This window comes from Camponotus vicinus, unplaced genomic scaffold, assembly GCF_025532165.1.
Source record: "Camponotus vicinus isolate PSW18456_S1 unplaced genomic scaffold, iyCamVici1.0 SCAF_9, whole genome shotgun sequence".
Classification (NCBI taxonomy): domain Eukaryota; kingdom Metazoa; phylum Arthropoda; class Insecta; order Hymenoptera; family Formicidae; genus Camponotus; species Camponotus vicinus.
In genome coordinates, this window is record NW_028141981.1 from 17,007,501 (window position 1) to 17,030,645 (window position 23,145).

Consider the following 23,145-nt stretch of genomic DNA (forward strand, 5'->3'; position numbering starts at 1 on the left):
GCTACAAGGAAAATGCACGCATAATTTCTTTCTCGCGCCCGTTATGCTTCTAGATAGGCGTTCTCATTCTACGCAAAAGTACAATGCATCACACGCACGCAACAAAGTGCAATAACATTTTCGAGTAACATTTCGCGATCGATTATATGTTATTAAAACTAAAATATTTACAATGACACATTTTTTATATTATATAATATATAATAAAATAAGTAAATTTACGAATTTTTAAGTTCTTAATATTTAACATTATTTTTTAATTAGTAATTAATTTAAGCTAAAATTGTGATTTAAATATTTAAAAATTTATGCAATAATCAGAATCTATCGCGTATAAAAAGAAGTTGAAAAAATGACGACTATTTTGGGATAACCTGTGTATTACAATATTTATATTTCTTTTCAGTGGAAGAATTAAATTAGAGAAATCTATTTAAAAAATAAAATTATATTATTTTACGTTATAATTATTATTATTTTACGTCTACTTATATCGTGATATTTAGCAGACATTCTATCGAATACACACGTTGGAAAAATCGATTAAATTTATTGAAATTCGCGATATTGGGGGTGTTATTAGGATATTAATGTATGCATTACGGCAAACGAATAAATATACGCGCGCAACGGCTGTGGATTGCCGATGGAATTAGTCCCTTTGTACCCCAGAGAGAGGAATTTTGCGTGTTTCAATTAAACGATCATGAATTTTTGAAAGTGTCTGACATCGTACGACTTCTGATTATATTTATCTTCGTTTGCGTCATCAGTATTCTTGCTTTGCAAAAATATTATTTTTTTAGATTAATTCCTAAAAATTATTTGATAGCTTAAAATCACTTTGATGATATTTGTAAAAATTCCGAGCTAATATTATCCAAAGTTTAAGCTTTGTATTTATATATGACTCGTTTCTAAAATGTTTTGATACAAAAATTTATAGAGAGAGAAATAAAAAAATCAAATTAAACGTTCTAACATAAATGTTTTATTGCATAGTATTTTAATATAATATTAATAATAGATGCATCTTGAATCCAAACAAATAAAAAACTTTCAATTGATATTTTCTTAGCAAAATAAAAATGTTGGTACAATATTTTGTATGAATGTAAGATTAACCCTTCTCTCTCAAGATTTATTTATGTTGGCATCAATATGTATTAATTACATTATATATTATATTACAAATATTTATATTCTGTACTATTTTAATATTGATTTTATATACTATTGATTTACTATTGATTTTAATACTATAATAAAATAATATTAAATTTCAAATTAATATCGATTATTAATAATGAAAATGTTAAACTATTGTAATTAACGTGTTAATATATCTGATATATATTTTTGAACGTATTTCACTAAAATTAATTTATTCATATTAATGTGATGGAAATTATTTAATTCTTCGCTGCTTCTGCTTGTTACTGTAAGGATTGCTTGGCGCCACAAAATCTAATATAATTGATATAACTGATAATTAGAATATTGACCATTTATTTAATTGTAACTATGTCTAAAAAAGGACAAATAAAATTGCCAAGCAGGAAAAAAAAATAAATTTTTGACAATGCTGCTTAGAGTTTTAGAAAGTTAGACACTAAAAACACAGGAGAATGACATGCCTAGTGGCGACACAGATGCCGTTACGTTTCCTACCGGTAATATGCCAGCAGGGAGAAATTCCACGCACGCAAGAACCGTTGTCCGAAAATCGACAATGATTAAACAACGGAAAAAGTCTCTTTCTCTCAATTGCTCAAATGATAGTTATTTCGTAACATACTTTTTTCCTCCAACGAAGCTTGGTTTATCGATGAAAATTGAAATTATATATTATGCCAACAAAAATACTTTTTCATTTAGTAAATAGCTTACTTAGGGAGACGGTTAATTTCCGAGGAATAAATTTAATAATTGTTTATCAGTCTAGAAAGAATATAACCGAGCAAAGAAAAATTTTAAAAAACATGCATTCTCCTGCTTTATTATTTATTCAAGTTTAAAAATTTGACAAATGTTTTTAAATATAATTCTTCTCTATCTTCTTTACAATTTAAAGCTTTATATTTTTATAAAGTCAATCACGCGCGCAGAGTAATCTTTCCCAAAATTTTTGTGCAATCTCATATTCCTATGTTCCTTACGAGTAAGATAACCACAAGATCGATTGATTTTCGGAAAAATCAAACCATAATGCGCGATGAATCGTTTATCGCGGAAGACGATCGAATCGCGAGGTGACGCGAGAGTACGATGGAAAAAAATTCGACTCGCTTGCGCGGCGAGAGAGCAGATGGACGTATCGATCCATCGACACTCGGAGCTCGAAGCCCTACCGCCGGCTTGAACATTATACAGTGTGGGCCAACAAATAATACAATTACTATGACGAATATTCGCGACCGGAGATATCAGCAAATGTATAAAATAGAAATAAAAATTTATTACGATCGCATGCTGTAGGCGATCACGCGGTAACATGTTGTTCTATAAACGCATGGCGATAAATATAACAGAAATCGCGAAATACTACTGTGCGAATTTCGGAATATGCGATGCGCGCGCTCGCCTGCCGCCGAAATCGCGCGAAACATCCTTCAATTTGTATAATCCGTATCACTGCTTTTTCATCTCCATCCTTCGCGCTGCTTTTCTCCGTTCTCCCTTCTCTCGCTTCTATCTGTATTTGTACTAGTAATAGTGTTTTACGTGAGCATGTATATGTTTAGCTATCCCATGTTTCCCACATTTTACTTCATTATAAATTTTTGAAATAATTTTCAAGCAATTTTCGTGTTTGTAACAAGAATGTCAAGGTATACTAATAATTTTGTAATTTTTTTGCTTGCATTATTTTAATTTATAATATTTATTAAATGATGTAAAAGTTGTTAGAAAGAGAGAAAGAGAATTATTTTGTATTTATTTTAATATTATTATATTATTATAAATATATGAGATATATGTGCATTACATATTGTATATTATTTGTGCGTGCGTCGTATATATTATAATATAATTCATATATTCTAATAGCTCATATTTCTATAATATCGTTAAATATACATATTTACGATTAAAAAAATATTCTAAATAAGCAAAATAAATTTGCATATAATTAAATACAACGCATACACGTACAAATATAATAAATATTAAATTAAATTAGAAAAAGTTGAGAGAAATCCGACATGGTCTCAGGAATTTCATTAAACTGATGCGATAACCTCTTGTCCGAGTCGGCAACATCCGACTATCACGCTCGTCGTTATTTTTCCGACCATTATCGGCGAGCTTTCCCGAACGCGGACTGTTCGGACTGTTCGCCGGCGATTTCAACCAGTCGATCGCCATAGCGAAATAGACTCGCGAATTGTCCAGCCGGTCGCGCCGGCCGGATGTCGACGTATATCGATCCATCGAACTGGACCCGCGAGCTCCCGTGTCGCGCGGGCCGTCAGACGTAACGGACAGGATAGCAAAAGCCCTCTGGTTCCAGTTGGTACGACGGGTCCGTTCGTACATCCGTCCGTACGTCCATCCGCTCGTACGTCCGTCAGCCCGTCGGATAATACCAGAGTTCACCTAAATATAACTCAGAAGCGGGGAGAAGGCGGAGGGAAGCGTGCGCGACCGCGCGCGCGCGCGCGCGCGCGTCAGCTAGTCGGGTGAACGCGAGAGGAGAAACGGGAAGGAGAGCAAGAGAGTAAAGGAGAGAGGGAGAGAGAGAGTGGTAGCAGAGGGTGGTAGAGAAAGAGAGCGAGAGAAAGCGAGAGGGAGAGAGAAAGAGGAGGATGGGCGAGACAAGGAGCTCCGATTCACCGCTACGCGTCCAGCTTGCACGGCCAGTTGCAGCTGCATGGACATCATGGCCATGTATTATTTTGTAGCATGCTTAATATATACGCTCGGAGAACAGATCGAGCCGAGTTTCGACCGCGGAACGACGAGAATTCGACTTTCCGTAATTGAGCACATATATACGTTCATACATACACACACTTACATATATCGCGTCGCTGATGAACTCCGAGTCGATCGATCACCGCGTTAAAATCTTGACGAGGCACGTTAATATCTCCCGCGTGTATAGCGCAACACCGCGAGTCGAATCGCCGATCGATTCGACCGAGCAAAAATGGAAACCTGCGGTCACCTGGTTGTCCTGTATTCTCGAATTATCGTTATTCTACGGTCTTGCGTAAAAGGCGAGCTTTCTTGAATCGTGAGCTTTAAAAATCTACGGCGTTTCTAGGAATAATTATTATCCAATGGAAAGAGACTCATTAAAAAATTAAGAATCTCGATTAAAAGGAACAATAACTTAATTTTTTTAATATAACATTTATAATTTTAGATAAAATCTTCGTTGGGATGAATTATATTTAAATAAAAAATTACAATAATTAAGTTTTATTCGTTTATATATGTGTGTATATATATATATATATATATATATATATATATACACATTCTTAATACATACACAAATATATAATAATGTATAAGAGAAAATTTATATATGTGCAGTTTTCGATGCTTTATTTGTTCTTATCACAATTGAATTTTACATTTATATATATAAATTTGAATGTGATGCGATACAATGCTAAGATTGTGTAAATAATTAAGCAATAATTCGCTGCATCGTTTTTGGATTATGAATATTTTATCTGGTAATTATAGCCAATAAGAGCTTGAGGAACTAGAGTTCTCTCATTAGCATAAGTTTGCCGGGATCGATTATCTATGTTTATACGCTAAAATTCTTCTAGTTTAATCATTCAATGAAACAAGCGAGATTTTGTGGAAATCATGACTGGAAAATTGTAAAAGTCTTTTTGCCGTTTTCTTAACGATTTTCTAGTCATTTTTCTGACTTTTGAGTTTCAGTTCTTATACATTGATAAAAATCGTGACAAATAGAGAATCGCGTTTAATTTCTTATTTCTATCCTCCCCCGTACTTTAATCGTTTGATTGTCAATCATATAGTTATTAATCATCCGCGAAATATTTTACAAAATGACACGACAGAAATAACATCGACTATAATACATAAGAGGAAACATTATTAAAATATTTATCCATATAACAACAATATAGGCGATTTTGAATTAAAAATTCACGCGCTTAGTTGTTTTATTTACTTGGTTTAATTCTATCAAGTTTTGTGATCGCTTCGAAAACAGTTATATTTCTGACCAATCGCTACACGTTCTCCGAGAAGTCCTCGAGTTCAATCCGATTCACCCTCCAATTCCATTCGCCCGCCATTAGTATGGCGCTAAGCGCCTGGGACGAAAATGCTTGCATATTTATGTGAAATACCTTTAACAACGAAAAACGAGATCAAATTCGATGTAATAAATTCCAACAATTCGCTGCGTATTGCAATCGTTGTCAGCAAATAACAACCTACAAAAACGAACGAGCGCATCGTTTCTTCGTGACCAAAAAACAATGCGATATTGAAATTTCGATTTTTAATTCAGTTATCAGATATCGAGTTCATTTCTCTCTCGTACAGTAATAACAAAGAAAAAAATTTCTCCCTAGATATTTTGAAAAAAAATTTTAATCTTTCCTTTTTGTACGTATGTATGCATATTGTATTATCTTGGCGGGTTTGCTATATTTTCATATCTACGTCGCGAGAGATTATAATATTCATTAAGATTATTTTTTATCCCGAGAAAGTGTATAATCTCTTTGGCTTATTGAGATTGATGTCGAATGCAGCGCGCGTTTTAGGATCAAGACTATAGCGGTGTTGAACTAAATTTTCTTCCTCATCGATGCACTCTAAATCGCCTTCAAGAATATCGAACCAATAAACCAAAACAAATATAAATAGATATACAGTTTTAGAATATCCGTTCCATTTTGCTCTATAATATAATCGCGCTTATGTTCTACTTAAAATCATATATTGTATCTATTTTCGATCGAATTAAAATGAAAAGGTATATTAAAAAAAATTAATATCGAAAATTAAGATTTAATTTCACATTTATCAAAGGACCTTCCATCGTGAAAGATCCCGAGTTCGCGGGACATTCTTTGCGAGGCAGAGCTGTACGTCGAATAATTTGCAGAAAATGTCAAAAGTCTACCAGGTACTCGTTAGATTCATTTTCCAGCAGACTCGCGCTCGCAAAGCGCAAGACGCAGGCGGAGAACGCCAGTAGTTCTCTCGCGGAGCGTCCTTACGTCCCATTCGAAAATAATACGGCGCCTCTCGTTAAATTACCCGCCCGCTCGTTCCGCGTCGTCCGCGCGTAATGCGTCATCCCCTTTCCCTCCCCCACCGCCACCATCCGCCCTCGCCCGCCGCCCCCTCCTCTCCCCACCCCTCCCCTCCCCTCCTCTCCTCGCGCGATGTAATGTACATAAATACATTTAATCTCGCTTCTGCTGCCCTCCTGATATTTTTCGAGAGATCGATCGAGCCGCGCGGTCCCACATTTTCCCTGCTAATTCCGAGATCTCGTTTGTGAATTTCGGTCGACGTTGGCGCGTTCCAAAATTGGTATTGGCGATCCCTGCCAGCGCCGAGTTTCTGGCTCGAGCGCCGGGGGTATGGCAGAAGCGCGCTGCTATAATAAAGGCGCACCCCCCCCCTCACCCCCGCACTTCCCGCGCCTCGCCTCGCCGTGTCCCATCCCGTCCCGTCCCGTCCCGTCCCGTTGCATCTCGCTACGAAGCTTTGCCGCGCCGCGCCGCTCCTCACCTCCCCTCTCATCCCCCTTTCCATCCCTCTCCTCCCCGCGCCTCTCCCCCTCCTCCCCTTCCCTCGCCTTGCCTCACCTTGCCACCATACCGCCGCCGCGCGCTCGCTCGCTCGTTCGCCTGTTTGCTCGGTCCCGCTTCGCCGGGTGGCGGCGTACCCTCCTCCGACTCTCGTCGCTCGCTCGCTCGGAATCGGAAAGGGGAGACCGCGTTGGCGCGCGCAGGCGCGAGGGTCGAATGGAAAAAAATCGGCCGGGCTGACGACGGGGGATGGTCGTCGTATCGATCGCGCTAACATCGGGGACCGAGAGAGCGCCGGAGTCTACGGGTATAACCGTGAGAGATGCAGCCACGATGACGGCTGGGGCTATACCCCGGCACGAACGAGAGCGAATGACGTACCACCGAATCCTGGAGGACTCGATTATTATGACTTTCAACATTACGACGAGAACGACTCCGGTTCTCTTTCCGCGCCGATGACATCGCGCGCACGAGGGGCGCTCGCCGATATTCCGCTATTATTGTCGAATTGATTCGATAACGCGCGCATACGTTGTATTGTCGCTCGATTGGAATTTATCGCTTGCTCTCCGAGCAACGGTGAATCATTAATGGAGGAGCGCGTCGGGTTCGACTCTGCGGATTCTCGTTTGCATCCTGCGCAAGGTAGCACGCGTTGCCGGTCCCAGAAAAAGCCTCATCCGTTTATACGTTCAACAAAGCGCGCAACAAAAGTCAGGGTCGACGTCGCACGATCGTGTCCGATGTTGCCCGAAGTTGTGGCGCGATTGCGAGGAGGATAGGGACAATACGGAGAGAAATGGAGAGATAGAGAGGAACCGAGCGAATAGAATGTTGCCAAGGGGGAGGGAAGGAAGGGAGGGTGGATGACGAGGAGGGAAGCGCGTTCGACGCACGATGGATGCAACGGACTAAAAATCTCGGATATTTTCGGCCACGTTCGTCCGCCGTCGGATGTAAAATTTATACAAAAATACAAACGCGCGACGAATATTAGCCGGCGTTACGTATGTTATAACCGAGAGAGCAGTCCGCGATAAATTCTCGACTTTGTTCGACATTGACTGGCGTTGCATCCATGCATCTGCGACCGCAGCGCCGTAATGTAATAAAAAGCTGTAATATTAATCGTAGCAAAAACTGGATAATTATTCACAATTCTGACGACGCGAAATGCGCGAACCATGAAATGGTGTTAGCTCCCCAAAATATTGATAGATATCTGTCAAAAAGTCAATCGCAAACCAAGAAGCAGGGACGTTTAATATCGAGATGGTCCCGAGGTCACAATGTGAAAAACCTCTTTACTAATGAGAAACATCAATTTTAACGCCATTTATTTGCGAGGAATTATAAAATATAAATTTTAAAAATGTAGATTTGCCTAATATATAGGATTTATATAATGTTTATTTTAAATAGATGAATTTATTCAGGCTTCCATTGCAGCCATATTGGATTATATATCTAAAACGAATAGTCATATTTTTATTTTATACTATATGTATATGTTGAAATAAATTATTTTTCTCCATATCATGTCATAATTCTTATTTGATGCAAATAGAGATGCATATAGAGATTTACGAAACATTACTAATAGATGACTGTGTGAACATTGATCATCATAAAATCATGTAATCTAATATGACTATAATAAAAGGTTGGAAACCTTAATATAAATTCCATACATTTTAGATCTAGATTTGACGATAATTAATTTCGACATTAATATTATACTACGTATAAACTTATATTTTGATCGCACAGTACACAAGCAGATTTATTATCACATCCGTTACATATATATATATATATATATATATATATATGTTGTGTGTGTATATATGTATATATTTTGCATGCTACTATTTATTTATTATGATAGACGCGATATAAATTAAAAAGCAGGGTACCATAATCATGAAAATAGTTGTTAATACAAGTTAAGAGTATTGTTTGCAAGAGTTTGCAGATATAATCAAGGTATAAGCAGCATATAAAATATATACGCTAGATATAGCATATATTATTTATATCACTTTACATGTATATACTTAGAAATTATTTCAAAGTAAAGAGACAAAATAACAAAGATCGAATTTTTTACATAAAAAGGAGCAATTATTTTTCCTCACTTTTAGATACAATACATCGTACAAATTAAATGTGATTTAAAAATATATTAAATTCTAAAAAATGTACTATAAATTATTCATCTTGTGACTATATGATTAAATATATAATACATGAGATTTTTTGTTAGATAGAATGGATATAGCATAAATAAAATATGTTCTAAATGTTTTTTTCTCACAATATTCTTTTATTAATACAGCTTTGTAATAAATTATTAAGACAATAAATGCATCAAAAGTTTCTTTCAAAGATATTTTACTTTTTATTGGATTATTTTGAAAGTTCCATGTATATTCTAAATTGCTGCTATGTCATTTGCTTTGCTGATTAATGTTTTTGCTATCTTCTGCTTCCAAATTGAAAATCTGTAAAAACCACAATACTTTTACATTTTCTTATAAAAAAGAGAAATATGTATTAAAATGATATTTCTCTCAAATTTGTACAAAATGTCAGATATTTCACACATATATTTCCTTATTTATTATAGTTTATCAAGCAAATACATATAACACATACGTTTAGAAAAATTTATATGATTAAGAAAACATGTATATATATGTATATATAAGCTGTCTTTAATTAATTTAATTATGATAAAAATGCAATTTATACATAATAAACATGTACATTATTTTTTTTTGCTTTCTGAAAAGAGATTTGGATCATTTTAGTGCTATTATAGGAAACTTGTTTTTTATATTTGACCATCTCATAATTCTTTTATTGTAAAACAAAGAAACATTTAGAATATTATGAAATTTAATTAAATTATATAATAAACCACAAATGTTTGAAAAAAGATAGTATTTTTGATCCATTATTTACGTTCTTTTCTCTATATAATTTTAAATTTCATATTGTAAAACAAAATATAAACAAATTGAGACAAACAGTATCATAGAAAAACGTTATAATAATGTAATAAAAATACAGAGATAATATCAATAAATTCCTTTGATAAAAAAATGTAATATATTAAAACTTAAAAAAGTAAAAAAAAATAGAAATACTTACATTGTTTATCAAGGTACTCCGTGAAATCTTTCGAACTCGATATCCTCAGATTCAATCTCATCTATCTGCAATAAAACGTATATCCCTGTAATAAACTTATATTTCTATAATGTGCGTAAGTGATTTCTTATATATATATATATAGGTATTTACAAAATTGTACGTACATGTCAATCATAGCGTGATCCTTACGTCAGCCAAGTACTTCTGAATCTCGCATTGTCGCTCATTGTCCCGAGTCCTGATGTTATTTCAGTGTTATTTCTGATAAAGCAGCGCAATTTGCGCGACCGTACGTACCCCGTGGAGACTGTCACATGGCGTAGCAGCGCGTTGCCATTTTCATTTAACGCGTCACGCCGCCGCCGTCGTCGCCACGCGAGAGACGAGCATTCGGTACACCGCGAATGTGACAGCCGGACCGAACGCTTCGGTTAAGGTCGAGCGAATTCGGTCCTCGTCGGATTTAAATATCGGCCGGAAATAGGACCTCCGTTCACTCGCGCAGCATCGTCGAAGAGGGAGAGGGGGAGAGGGTGAGGTAGGAGGACCGCAGGAGAAGATCCTTTCGGCGACTCTTAAGCAGGATCACGCGCATTGTAGACTCTAGAATTATAACAGTAGAATTATAACGATACTTTAACAGCGCATTTTTTTCCTCGAGATATTTCTAATATATTAAACAGCTAAAGTTTTATATTATGAGTACGCTTTCGCAATATTTTTTTTATTTTTTTCGAATCTGATTCTGCATTACTCTTTCGCGCAGACTCTTACCTTTATACATATATAAAGCATATCTGTCATATACGTATTCTTTTTGATTAATTTGAAATTGAATTTTCCCCTTTCTCTTTTAATAGCCTCTAAATTTTTTAACAAAAATGTTGAGAAATCAGTAGTTTTTAAATCAGCGATTAAAAATTAAGAATATTTCGAAGAAGAAAAATAACACATTAGAAATGCAAAATCCATGTCTAATTTGAAGAGAAACATTTTTAATTTTAGAATTATTTAAAAAAATATCTAAGAATTTTGAAAAATGACAAACATGATAATAATTTTTATCGATATTTTTGATGAGGAATTAAAAAATCCTTAAATGTAAAGGATGAACCGGTAGAAGACTTTGTATAATAATTATGGAATATGTGTGTGGAATAATAAGACCTCAACCGTAGTATTTAATGTTAAAACTTTGGTCAAAACATGAAAGCAAATATTATTTTCAAATGTTTTCATCGTAAAAGTATATTATCTTTCAAAAAAATCTATTATAAAATACGAAAACAATAAAAAGATAGTTCTATACATTTGATTTCTCTTAAATAATTCTCTTAAATAATTGGCAGTACTTTCTATTCCTTTGAGAACGAGGAACTTTGCCAAAAATAAATATATGTAATAGCATTGTTTGTAAAATATATAGAAGCCAAGTACAAATAATAATAGCGCTTGGTAGTAGTAACAGTACTGACGTAGACGATAAAATCAATTGGGAAAGAAGATGTAAGAAAATTGAAAAAAGAACGTATAGGGTATCTCAGCCGCTGGTCTCAACAGCAAATTTTTTCGATATATATATGTATTTTGTTCTAATTAAAAATCTGTTAAAGTAAACATAAAAATGGAAAAATATAATAACTCAAAATTACATACAAAAAGATGATTATATATCAGAAAAAAAGAATTAGTGATATCTGGCAATCATCGATCAGGGATAAATGGTGATTTCTTAGAGCTTGAAGCAAATAATACTTATATAAATATGATTTGCGAGTTGAGACACACACACAATCACGTTTTCCTTTTACTCACATTATATAAAAGAACCGACAAATATTTCCCAACAAAAATTATTCTTGTACTTGCTTCTTGACTGAAGCTTATATTTCATTAATTTTCACATACATCTATCGCTGTGCTATTCGTTGACAGAAACTGAGTCATGAGTCAAGAAAAATATCGCGAACAATACTAAGCATATTCCGATGTGCAAACAATACATTACGCATGCTTATCAATAAGACTAACAATGAATCCGTTCTGCGAATATCCGGATATTAAGATAGCCGGATATTAAGGTGGTACAGCGGCAGCCGCTAGAAACCGAGCGAGCGTGACTATACAGGTTCTTCAGGTATGTACGGGCCAGGTGGAAACGTACTTGCGAAGGTAAACGGGATCTCTTCACGCTCGACCTCGTCCCAACTTCGATTCGCAACCAACGATCGACCAATGATCGACGAGAGTCCGCTCGCGAATTATCACATGTTTACGTACGCAAGGCTGTATGGATTTATTCGTATACGCGACACTATTGTTACTGCACATGGTTACGTTGAAAATCTATCGCGAAGCGAGTAACTACGAGACGCGTACATTCTGCGGTTAACCCTGAACTACTATACGGGGTGTTTACGAACTACATCTGGATAGGCTTAATTTGCAACGTAGTTGTAAAGCTAACGTAGGGTCAATTACTTCTTAATGTAAATATCGATCGATATTTTTGATGGTGAAAAACGTTTCCAGCGAATTATTTCCAGTGAATGTCGAGATGCAAAATGTAAAGAAGCTTAATTTTTCATTTAACTTCAAATATGTGGGAGCTATTTTTTAAAACATAACGCAACGAAGGAATGTAAACAAAAGCTGTTGATACTAAACGTTGAAAGATGCATCAAGTTAAAAGAAAGATTCATTTTTGCCATCATTAATTTTGCGAGAAATAATTAATCATGCACAAAAACTTTCTCCGCATAAACTTAGAGGCTCATTAGGCCTTCTGATACAGAATCGCGCGATAAGAATCTTTGAAAGTGAGTTAACGGCGGGCGTTATTAGTGCGACAAGGTGAAACCCAGGGGCAGAAATGTCTATTGATTTTTCGAAGAAAACTCGGCATCCCTTCTCTTGGATCCGCCGCCGCTAACCTACATTCGAGTTATAGCGGCGGTACGAAGTCTGATAAAACGCGTCCGATAATGAGACTCGCGGCGTATCGCGTCGAGATAGGAACGCGTTGCTTTTTTCCGGTGAAAAAACAGGCTTGTCGCGATTTTTCTAATGCACGTTTGAACTTTTCTCTCCGCTTTCTCCTTCGCTAAAAAAGGGGGGGGGGAGAGAAAGAAAATTAAATCGACATGACGAGCGAGGGCGATATCGCGTTTCTCGCCGATCGTTCGAATTTCGTTGGTTCCGTCGAACGACGTGGCACCCTTTAAACCGTTCCCGTTTTCGGGGGTGAACACGCCAGGATACCGAGCAACGAAGAGGGCGACTCGGTCGCAACCCCCCTTTCGTACTCGCGCCGAGGGGGATCGATCCGCGTTCACTCTGCGCACCTACCCCTGCGGCAAAACCCAAATCCGAATCCCGCTCGAAGAGCAGGAGCAGCGCCGGCTAAAATCGCCCGCGTTTTTAGCCGGGGTGAATTTTCGACGCGCTGATTAAGCGAGATGATCTATACGATTGTTTGACATTTTTGTTAAATTAGATTCATCAAAACCGATGTAATTTCAATGAGTTTAACTAGATGCGGAGAACAATCTCTATGTTTGTCGACAATGGACGCGATGATTGTACCAATTACAATCTATACCTATATAATGAGAGAATACTGTAAATACCAAACGCGTATAATAAACAAACCTAAACTACAATAAATTACATTGTACAATCTTCGTTCATTGTCGCACAAAATTATCCCCGCTGGTGCAATCTAACTCCACCTTAGAATATTGCAAGAGCGCTATTAGTAAAACGACATTACGTTCCCTTGGGATTGTAGTCATCAAAAAAGTAGTAACCAAGTGGCGACTATATAAAATGTAATTACATAATGTGACGAAATATGACAATAGTTAATTCACTTTGAACGTCGAAAGCATTGATTGCGAATAGATGGATTAATTTATGCGGAAAAATTATCTTTTTTTCTCTGTTTTTTCTAGAGCGTAGATTAAGAGAATTGAATTAGTTATTGTCGGGTAAAAGATGAGACAAGTCGTGAGAAACATTTTAGTTGAGTTGACTTTGGGCAGGCTCCGCATGTATTTGTGTTATAAATTTCTGCGCGGATAAACCGCGAGAGTTCCGACCGCACACGCGCACTCTGGTCGCTCGCGGAGAGTGTATCGGATGGTCCACCTCGAGTTCGGGCATTCTAGCTGGAAAATTTACAATCGAGTTCGCGGAGAGTTGAAGATTCGCGAAAGGCTATGGTTCCGTAAGGGCGTGCGATCGATACGGAAAAGTTCTTCGAAATCCTGAGCAAAGCTTCGCCTCGACTACTATTTCGCGTAATTGCAATCATCAAATCTAGACCGGATTCTATTCGTGCGTCATTTCTTACGATCCTCAGGACATAAGTTTTCTAGATGAGTTTCGCGAAAAGTTGACTTTAATTTTGTCAGGAAATAAACAGTTGAAAAATTAATGCGCTAACGTCTTATAAAATAGAAGATTCCTATTCATCATATATATCTATATAATAATTTTAGTTAAAAATCTCTTGAATTTTAACCATCGATTATACTTGTCCTTTTCCTTAGTTAACTTTTCCGATAATATAAAAATCTTCCAAACTATGGAGCACTAAAGAGAACGTGGTTTCAGAAGAGATGTCCATCATAATCAACGAAAGAGGACAGGATGTACACTCCCTTCTTATAGTTTCCTAAAAAAAGAAATCGATTGTAAGATAATAACTTTTTCCCGAGTGCAATCAATTATATTTTTTATTTAGAATATTTGTGTCCATGCCAATTTTAATATATCAATATAATACTAGATATAAAGGCGAAATAGCCAATAAATTTTATCCAATATATAGAATGAAAAAAACTCAAATAATACATACATTATTTTATATCATCATGGATATATATTTTTTTTTTCTCTAAATAAGTAGAAATAAAATTAAATGAGCGCGAAAATTAATATTAAAAAATATTTTCTATTTTATAAACGTTATCGTGGACAATTTCCGAGCATAAAATTTTAAATAATGTGCCATATAAAAAAATATAATAATCTACATAACAAATTCTACTTATGGATATTTAGCAGTAAAGAATTTGATTTTTTATTGTCAACTTTACGCGTGTATCCCCGTGTGTGAACGAATGATTGGGTTAAAAAATATCAAAACGAACATTCAATTTCACGTGTTCATCGGACATTTAGTTGCGAGGAATCGCGTAAACGAAAGAACAAGAGAGGATCAACAAGCGTGAGTGGATTGGAGAAGTAGAAAGTTGTCGATAATCAAATAATTTTCAGGAATCGCGAATAAATCGAGGGGTTTGCGCGCTCGGCTCGTGTGCATTTTCGAAATTCCAGGAAGAGAGCCATTTTACATACGAAATTAACGTTGCGCACGCACATACTCTATATATGCTGCGTATAACTATTCCAATCCAAACGAATCGAATACATAGCTCGAAAGTCCATTCATCGTAGTGTTCATCTCGATATATATATATATATGCTGTTCATGCATCATTGATAAGTAAAAATGCATCAAACACGCATTCTCTGCCTTGTGATATCGGAACATCTTTCCATCATGATGTATTAATAGTATAAATGGAAAATTATCTTTCTACAGTGACGAGTAATCCGATGAAACGAGTGTGTGAGAACGATAAAACTGACATAATTAATAGTAAACTTTATAATTATCTACTTTAGAAGATTAAGTTGATCGTCACTATAATGCAATTTGATATTATATATGTGAATCTTTATTTTTTTTTAAATACTAGTCGGTTTAATATAAAGCTATCGCGTTAGATTAATAACATTTACAACAATTTGTTCATAAAGATTTCTATAAGAATATGACAGTCCCCTTCCCTTCCTATTTACTCATTTCTTCAATTATAACGTTGCGCATCGTTTGACTCTTCCATTTTTAAAGCGCCACTCTCGGTACTTTAATATCCAATTCTATAGAGAACATATTTTCTGAATTATCACATTTTCAACGAAAGATGAAAAGTAGATAAAGGATGAAAAAAAAATAAATTCAATTATTAAACAATTTTATTTTTTGAAAATTCTATAGATCACCAAAATAAAATGAAGTTTTATATAAGATATAATAAGAGCAAAAAATAAAATTTTTCCACAACAACACGTAAATTCAACTACAATAAATTTATGACATTATATATTCTTGTTTTATTAAAAAATTAATAAAGCTTTGTACAATTCTTGTTTGTTTAGAGATATATTATATAATATAATTATATAATAATTTATAAAATGCTTTTGTAAGAGGCACGTGTCACCCGACGGTTTACATTGCAGAAAATTTCTCAGCTACTGCCAAGTTAACGAGAGATCCGTGCGATATGCATCTGACGTTACATCTTCGTATTTTGCGCCGTGGGCGTTACACTGCGTGTCAATATATTTTTCTCGCCACGTTCCGGTTTGTCCGCATTTCGCGTGTAATCAGCGGCGTCGAAGCCCCGCGCCGGTATCGCAGTCAGCTGGCATTACGGTTAGTCGGTATACGAGTCTAGTCGGTACTGCAGAATGTCGATAATAGGCCGCCGTTGCTTTTATCCAGCGGAATTGCGCCCGTCGATAATTCGTAGGGACGAAAGGCGGGAAATGGACGAAGCAAGGGCGAAGAAGGTGACAGGAAGAGAGAACACGAGGAGGATCGTCAGGATGAGGATGGGGATCAGAGGGTGGTAGAGGATAACGCGAGCGGTTGGAAGGATAGACGGGAGAGGATACGGCGAGAGAGAGAAAGAGAGAGAGAGAGAGGAACCAGGTAGGGGTAGAAACGTGTTCGTAGAGAAGAGAGAGGAAGAGAGAGAAAGAGAAAGAAAGCGAGATGGCGTGGAAGGGTTTGAGTGGTAGGGAGGGAGGGAAAGCGAGATGAAGGTGGGAGATGAGCGAGAGACCACGGGGAGAGATGGAGCGGGTCTGAGAGGAAAAGGGGTGGAGGGCGGGATGGGTTGGACGATGTCATTTTAGATATTCGATGGAACCTGCACTGTGCGAGCACGTTGGTAATACCACGCACACAGACGGTGCAATAAAGAAGATGATGTCTGGGAAGAGTAGGAATTATACGCGGTTGACGCGTGGGAGATTGGTTCTGTGACTTCTAATTTTAATTATAGGAGCATATAAACTCGCATGTACGGAGGACAACTTGTTATTTGAGGGCAACTGTTATACTTGCTATATTGCATGTATGCAAAAATCACAATTGCTTGAAAATCGTTAGCCCATCGTACTGACTCGTGCTTGCTCAGTCTCGTCCTCCAACCTTACCCAAACTTTGTTCTTCTATCTATGTTATGTCAGAGACTATAATTTAGAAAGAGACAGAATTCTACTATTGAATTTATTTAGTCGAGATTCGTTGAAGCTTGTTACGTAATTTTAAAAAATTACAACTCGTCAAAAACTATTAAAATCGTTTATGTCGAGGTTTATGTCAAAACTGTTTAGTTCTAGTGTTATCCAGAACAAAATATTATTTTTTCTGTTTGTCGTATCAGAAGGTATATTTTACAAAGGATTATGGAAATCGCTGTCTCTATACAATTAATTAATCAAAATAAAATTTTAGATGCATAATCTTCTAATATATGTTTGTAAAAATTCAGATAGAGTAGAAAGATAATTTTGATAAATTTATTTTAAGCACTATATTTTAAAATAAAAAGTTTTTTTTTTTAATTATAAAAGAACCTCTGATCTAATGAAAATATTAGAATATAACATAATAAGTGAATATTGCATGGTCCATTCAAAGATATTTAAATTAAAAATATTCAAATGTGTATTCAAGATTTAATAATTCAAAAGATTATTGTATAGATTATAGCAAACGTTATGAGTATATATGTATAATTTAATTATTCCATAATCATTTAAGATTTTTTTCTCTCTTTCTATAAATTTTTCTCGATATACACTCATTATATATATTCGCAAACATGTATTTGCACAATGTAACGTATACAAGCGATGGAAGAAAACACTCAACTGATTTATCCTAAGCAAATACTGCTTTGCCGCATTCGTCATAAACAAGATGAATAGTACGATATACCGTCTAATTGACTTGATGTATATTGTTGTTCGGCAAACTAGGATTCATCAAATTCGAATTTTTATATAAATATTTCTTCCGCGAATAATGAATGGCAACTTCAAAAGGATAAATATCCAAAGCTTTGAGATATTCTTTGAACGTTCATTCCTATAGTTGCTCATCTTATTATTAGATACAACTAATGTCATCGTATGAAAATAATGTTCACGAAGCGACTTTTAAACAGTACGTCGTGCGAGCCCGGTTTAATTTTACAAAAGTACAATTTTTTAAAGAGACATATCGTACTTTCGATCGTTGACTTTCATCGACAGACTTTTGTCCACAACGTTTGCGCGCCACGCGTCGAGCGGTCACGCGACATGAATTATAGTCCGGCGGGATGTATTAATGATCTTTAGTTATTCGCGCCGCGCGATCGAACTTAAAACCCGGCGAGATGAAATTTACCGTAGGTCATGGTGGTCCTTAACCGCACGCTTCTTATTAACGATCTTGCTTTAAAGGTCCGTGGAGTACGCCTCTTACACGTGTGACAAATTACACTCGCTACAAGCTTAGTATAATAACAATGATTGAAGAAGAAAGACCGATACGAGAGAGATGAAGAAGGAGAGGGGAAGAATCATTTATTCGTATCCTAGAACACAAATTCTCTCTATTAATAAATGTCAATGTACAGAAATTTAATATAATGTATGAAAAAATAAATTGAGAATTATTAATATGTTTATAACTGATTGTCAGTTACTGTAAATCGATTTTTATAATTAATTGATGATTAATTGACGTGCCATAGGTCGTCATCTTTGCACCATCTTTTGTCTTTATTGTTGCTTATCATCTAACTCAAAAATAATTATTCTAATAATTATGTCTTTTCTTCTTACTTATAGTTTTAATTTCTTGCAAATAATCAAAGTGGATTATATCATGTTAATTAAAAATTAGAAATTAGTTAAAAGAGTTTTAAAATGTATGGACTAAATTATCCGTCTATACAATAGAAATAGAGATATCTAAAAAAATCTCCACTTTCAGAAAATTGTCTATAATCTATCGAAAAGAATTTGTAGATACATGTATAAGTTATTCGAGTTACTAGGGTTGTTTACATAAGTCAAGCACTAGATGGTATTATAAATAGCTTCGGTCATTCACGAAAATTCATAAAGATATTTATGATAGGTACTTTGTATACCTCATTTACATGTCACTTTCGCTTTGAACCTTTCATCCTATTGATACGTCGAACGCGTTTCGATCGCCGTAGGTAAGCCAGAATTCGCAAACGATTCCATGACTGTTTACACGAGGGCGAACACCGGCTGCATTAGAGAGCGAATGCGAGGAAGGGAAAGGGAAAAAAGAGAATTTCAGCCCTGTGGCGGACTCTCTTCCTCCTCGCTGGAGTCCGAGGTGTGCCAAACAATCGGCCGTTCGAAAACAATTTCGCGGGCCGATACATATCTCGGCGCGGCACCGGTACAATCGAGCCGCGGTAGTGGAGGAAGTCGGCGCGGCGGTAAAGAGAGCCCGGGGATTCCGAAAACGCCTCATCTCACCTCGCCTCGCCTCGTCCCGCCGTGTTGTAACGACGGAGACGGCGATAAAAGCGGAGCGGCGACGGGGGCGGAATCGCACGCCCTCGTAAATAGAGTCGCGGGTCCATTCATGAGTTCGGCCAGAAGCAGCCTGGCGCGCTCGTGCGTACACGCCGGAAAAGTCTTTTTCTCGGTGTGTTTTACGGGAGGTCAGGGTTACAGAGGCGGAAAGAGAGAAACGTGGCAGGGGGCGAAGGAGATGGGGGAGGTGAAGGAGGAGGAGGAGGGGGTAGGACGAGAGTTTTACGTGCGACTACTACGAGCTCTCTACGATATTCGTATGCGCTCTCTTTTTTTTTTCCTTTGTCTTTTTCTATGCGCTAGCGGCGTGTCGTTGCGGATAGAAATTAATTCGGAGTGATGCCGCCGACCATCGCGGACCGTTTCCCATGAATGGATCGACCGATTGAATTGTCCATCGTCGTGATATCATAGTGTTTGGTCGACGTTAGAAACAATCGAAAGTGAAAAATCGAAAGTAGGATTTTTTTATCAGAATAGTTATATATTTAATTCTATGCTGAAACGCAGGATTCAATGAATTTTACGCGCATTTTAGATAAATTTGAAATTTTTTGAAGTTTTTCCCGCGGCACTATTCATGTTACCCGCACATCACACACGTTCGATGAATAATTAGTGTCCCGGAACAATAACATATTAAATCGATTTAGACTAAATAAACTTAACAGTAATGAGAGTAGAAATTGTTAAAACGTAAAACACGATTTATCACGTATAATGAGAGGTTCAGCTGCCTCTTCACATAATTTTACGAGATATTTCAACAGTTTCCCGTGAGAGAAACATGACGTTGCTTTCGAAAAGTTTAATCTTTCGCATGAGATAAATGTTTACTTTTAATATTATATCAATAATTGTACTCATCCAGCAAGAGAGAGAGAGAGAGCATTGCTTTTTCTAATATTTTCTCTTCTAAATTAATGAAAAGTGTACATCAATATACATACGCATATTCACTGTTCTAGAATTATCACTCTGCAAAGATTGCGGGGGATTGCGAGAGATTTTCAGTATTTGATTCACGCCAACTTAAAAAAAAATATTTCTCGGATATCATAGTATCAAGCTGTTAATCAGCTGCTTAAAAGCAAAGTATCGATGCGTAAAAATACGTAATACGAAAAATAATTACGTACGAAAAATTCATTGATATCTGGAGTATCTGTAATCGCACATGTGCCATGCATTCTATCACACTTGTATTCTCGCAGTCGAGATAGACTCCGAGCTTCGAACGACTTTATCGCAGATAAAGATAGCCTTATCACCCTCGACACGCCGATAAGACGCGTCGCGTAGAACTGTCGACGTACTCAGCTTCCTTTTTCTCTTTTTACTAATAATCATCTCAGAATTATAATCATCGATATATACATATATACATAGAATGAAGCTTTAGGCCCACCGGAAAGTATCTTTTGTTGACTTAGCTTTAAGAGGTTGAAAGTGATAATTTGTTTCGATTAGTACTTTTATATTTTACAGCGACATTTTTTTGTTAGAAGATAATAGAGTAATGAAACAAAGCAGATATATCTTAACTATCTATTATTAGACTGATATAGCGTAATATAATTTCTTTTTTCAGAACAAAAGCTATTAGAAATTATCCGATATATGATAGGATTGTTATGACGAAACAAGCTATCGATTAATTGGACAGTGGTATCAAATGACATTCAATACCGCAATGATGTATAAATACATAAAAATAATTATATAAATATATAAAAATAATGACTGTATTAACAAAAAGAAATTATTTTTCCCACAAAAATCATCATAAAATATTGGACGCACGTTTACAGAGAATAATTAGCGATAATTATTTTAATATCATTTATAATAAATGAGATAAAAAAATGTACATCCATAAATAAAAGGAAATGCGAAAACTCTCGGGCAGTCTCTGTAAATATTTCGGAGATGCAAATTTGTCTGTATCTCTCTATGTATGCAAATATTCTTCCATATTTCTGCATATCTTGGCAATTTCTGCATATCTTGGCAAAATTGACATTCTCTGATAACTATAATCCACATCCACACGTGTAAATTCATCACTATCTATCGTATATCTATCGTACACGTCGAGAATATAGTTGTCTATTGTCAGAACTATCCTGTACCTTTATCTGAAAGTATCGAAAGCAAAGTCGACACTTTGATACAATCGCGGGCACCTTGCTCATTAAAATATTTCGTCCTGATTGCTCGTTCGGCCGTCCCTCCCTGATTGCTCTCGTATTAGCGCTCTAAGTCATGCGCCGATAACAATCAGCACGAGCCGCTCTCGGCGAATGGAAGTCACGCGTATGCACGAGCTGTCGAATTAACCGATTAGCCTACAGCACCTGTCATCGTCCCCGGATGTCGGTGTCACCGGCGCGCCAAGTCGGCCTGTGTTAACAGGTGCCTTCGATTTCGAACAGTGCCGTTCGAGGCTAGAATTTTATCTTGTACAAAAGGGAGATTATATATATTTAACCACATTTGTGTGGTCAAAAATCGTATCATTGCTCGAATCTAAACAACTTGTTTGAAGAGAGATAAGCGATTGTATAGAAAAGAATCAACGATAAAAATTGTAAATATATATTTAATTTCTTTGCATTTCTTTGTATTTCAACTAAATATATCAGATACATATTTCCGGATAAATGAAGATGTAACAAATTTACGTATCGGTGTTTATCGAAAGCGTTGATTGCTGTATAAATATCTAAACTGTAATCTGAATAGGAACATTAATACTATCAGCGCAAGAGTGCTCTCTCTCTCTCTCTCTCTCTTTGACACTCATTTGGTACTCATCTCGTGGGGTGCGAAAAGGACGTGCTTGCGAAAGTCACAACTTTTGGTATCGCGGAGGCGAAAGGCGGCAATGGCGAGAATGGCGGGAAAATTGAGCTAACCGTCCTGGTATATCTTGTTGCTGCACCGGTGTAATACGGTTTTCACCGGCTCTTTCTCAGAGTTACAGCTAGGCAGAATCGTGCCATAACTGTACACGAACAACGCGCGGATTTCGCGTCGGTTCGACATCGTATATTGATATAACGCGCGATGTTTAATATTTCTAGTTAATCTCAAGCGTGGTTTTTGCGAAATCCTAATTTCAACTCTCGGATTCTCATCACAAAGCGTTTGTCTTTTTTTCTCAAAAGTAAAAACTACGATAAATTAAATATTCATTCAGCGATATAATTTTAGCGAGGAAAATATCGAATAAAATTGAGACAAAGTGAAGGATTTTTTTCTCGTGATATGTGTCCTTAAATATAATAAATTATAAATGTATATCGGAGTACATGTATTTATTTTATATGAATATTTGCAGTATTGATAAAACAATATTTTTGGATACAAACACTCACAAGCTAATATTCACTTACAGAACTTTTACTAGATATGTGCTAGTTATTCCTTTTTCAAATTTTATTTTCTAATTAAAATATTTTTCTAATAAACTATTTTCTTTTTGTAAAAAATAGAGTGA

At 36.1% G+C, this 23,145-nt stretch overlaps 1 protein-coding gene and 1 long non-coding RNA gene across 14 annotated transcripts in view; one reads left to right on the forward strand and one right to left on the reverse strand.

The window, feature by feature from the left end:
* Tara (SERTA domain-containing protein 2 taranis) overlaps positions 1-23,145 on the forward strand; it is an 83,990-nt gene that overhangs the window by 5,566 nt on the left and 55,279 nt on the right. The gene's annotated exons all lie outside the window — the stretch shown is intronic.
* Positions 9,074-12,108, reverse strand: LOC145977101 (uncharacterized). 3 transcript variants are annotated; one of them, XR_014440415.1, is made up of 4 exons: positions 12,094-12,108; positions 10,094-10,532; positions 9,927-9,991; positions 9,074-9,274 (listed from the first exon to the last, which is right to left on the reverse strand). It is a non-coding gene; the product is annotated as an uncharacterized LOC145977101 (long non-coding RNA). The 3 variants fall into 3 exon arrangements; XR_014440414.1 differs by lacking the exon at positions 12,094-12,108 and adding an exon at positions 11,961-11,975; XR_014440413.1 differs by lacking the exon at positions 12,094-12,108 and adding an exon at positions 11,745-11,759.